This window comes from Mustelus asterias, unplaced genomic scaffold, assembly GCF_964213995.1.
Source record: "Mustelus asterias unplaced genomic scaffold, sMusAst1.hap1.1 HAP1_SCAFFOLD_1173, whole genome shotgun sequence".
Taxonomy (NCBI): Eukaryota; Metazoa; Chordata; class Chondrichthyes; order Carcharhiniformes; family Triakidae; genus Mustelus; species Mustelus asterias.
Window position 1 is genome coordinate 10,001 of NW_027591118.1, and position 2,500 is coordinate 12,500.

The 2,500-nt window shown below is 66.6% G+C and overlaps 1 non-coding gene across 1 annotated transcript; it reads right to left on the minus strand.

Annotated features, from left to right (window-relative positions):
* Nucleotides 1-406: 406 nt before the first annotated feature.
* On the minus strand, nucleotides 407-560 carry LOC144487969 (5.8S ribosomal RNA). Its single transcript, XR_013496482.1, has one exon. It is a non-coding gene; the product is annotated as a 5.8S ribosomal RNA (ribosomal RNA).
* Between the last annotated feature and the right edge of the window lie 1,940 nt (nucleotides 561-2,500).

Genomic DNA, 2,500 nt, shown 5'->3' on the forward strand with positions numbered 1-2,500 from the left:
AGCGGACAGTCACTCCACTCTCTCACTCTCTGTGCCGGAGCACCCAACCGAGCCAACTCTTGCGGATCCTTCCCGTGGACGAGCCACACACACATCAACAGAGAGTCAACCCCCCTGGCCCGAGCCTAACGGAAGGCACACACGGTCCCGGCAGCGAGGCAGTCACGTTCTCTCTCTCTGGCAACCCGATGACAGCCGTGCCGGCGACCCCGAGGTGGCTGGGCCAGTGCGGGAGCGGGCAGTGCCGACGAGCCCGGAGGCGGACGCCGGCACCCAAGAGGTCAAGCTCTCCGACGCGGATTACTCTGGGTCTGCACTTAGGGGGACAGAGAGGACGGCACCTCTGCGACACCCCAGCCGCGCTCTTCGGCGCACGGATGCGCGCGAAGTGCGATTGATTGTCAAGCGACCCTCAGACAGACGTAGCCCCGGGAGGAACCCGGGGCCGCAAAGTGCGTTCAAAGTGTCGATGATCAATGTGTCCTGCAATTCACATTAATTCTCGCAGCTAGCTGCGTTCTTCATCGACGCACGAGCCGAGTGATCCACCGCTAAAAGTTGTATCGGGTTTCGGATCGGTTGCCCGATCCTGGGACGCGCAAAACGCTCCCCCGCCGACGTGACGGTGGAGCCCCAGCCTGGCGCGTACCACGGCGTGAGCCCGGAGGCGCACGCACTCGAGCGACAATCAAGCGAAAAAAAGGAGGAATCAGGGCGCTCGCAGGCGTTGAGTGCCGGCGTGGGTGAGGGGCCGGGGCCCGCCACGCGCCGTCACGCCCCGCAACAGCCAGAGGCAGAGTTCTCTGGTGTCACCGTCTGGCGGTAGGCTCGAGAGTCGAGGCGAGGCCGCAGCGGACTGAGTCGGGTGCAAGCCGCGGAGGACAGGCCGACGCTACGGGCGCAAGCCGACCCCGCACGCCCCAACCTCGGCGGGCTGGGGAAGGGGGCGCGGCGGAACGCTCGCAAGCGCGGCTGCCCCCGCGGACAGGCACATTCTCTCGAACGCGGTGGACGCTCGCTCAAGTCAGCACGAGACCAGACCGGACCGACAGGCGGACAACGAATCTTTAAACCTCGCACCCACCCTCCGCACACGGGTGCCGGAGGAATGGTGAGCATGAACAGGTACCCCTCACCGGGCTTTGAAGAGAGTGACTAGAATGCGACCAAAGCTTCACCGCGGCGGGAGACAAAAAGGCCCCTGACTGCACCAGAACGTCTCCCTGCGGAGTCACACAGTGGCCGTTCACCGTGGTCCCGTCGACAAGCCGCCAGGACAAGCACCCAAGCCCGCAGCAGCTCTCTTCGTTTCAACTGCGGATGTAATGCTGCAAGGCGGTGGCAAGGTCACGTCGCAGCCCGCAAGCCGTCGCCAAGGCGAGAGGAAGACGGTCCCCACAGCGGGCACACACAGACGGACGTGGAGCACGGGGCGGCGGCCCACAGGTGCGCACACGCGCCGTGCCGAGGATCGGTGCGGACGCCGGTGACATCGCACCCGGCAGAGCGGCTAGGCAGAAGTCGCTGCGGAGGAGGAGCACCGTCGGCGGAACGGTCTGCTGGCGGGCGAGGGACCAAACGAGCAGCTAGAACGGGCGGAGTGGACCGGACTGCAGAAGCGGAGTGAGTGCGTGGCTGACGCCACCGTCTCCCTCCGAGCGTCTGCTCGCGCCGGCCAAACCGCCGAACCGCTGAACGAAAGGACCGCATCGTCCCACGCAGGCAGGCCGGCCGTGTTGCCGTGCGTGCCCCCACCTCTCGGACGGACTGCAAAGACACCCTACGAAGCCAACGGCGAAGCCCTTCCAACGGCGCAGGCGTAGCGTGTGCGGCACCCGCATGGACTTGCCGGCGTGCAACCGAGCGTGTGCGTGCTCGTCGGTGGCGGCGCCCGCGCGCCGGCCCAACCGAGTGGGACCGAGATCGACGTCGCCCGGCTTCGGCGGAACGTGCGTACGGGTGACCAGGCCCGTTCGACGGGTACGGCGAAATTGTCGGTGTGACCTCCCACCCGCGTGGGAGGCGCCAGCGTCAGTACGGGCCACGGCCCCGGGGCCAACCCCCGTGAGGCTCTCCTGCCTGGCCCAACCGGCGCAGCCTTCGAGTTCAAGGAGTGACGGGCCGCCCTCCCCGGAGAGGTGGCGGGCCCCCGGCCGACAAAGATCCTTCACAACGTGTTCACCAACAGAAACCTTGTTACGATTTTTATTCTGTGTTACGGGTTTCGGTTCGGGCCCCCGGAGAGGTTGTCCGATACCTGGCCCCGGGGCCGGCCCCCGTGAGGCTCTCCTGCCTGGCCCAACCGGCGCCAGCCTTCGCGTTCAAGGAGTGACGGGCCGCCCTCCCCGGAGAGGTGGCGGGCCCCCGGCCGACAAAGATCCTTCACAACGTGTTCACCAACAGAAACCTTGTTACGACTTTTATACCGTGTCGGGTTTCGGCTCGGGCCCCCGGAGAGGTTGTCCGATCCTGGGACGCGCTAAACGCTCCCCCGCCGACG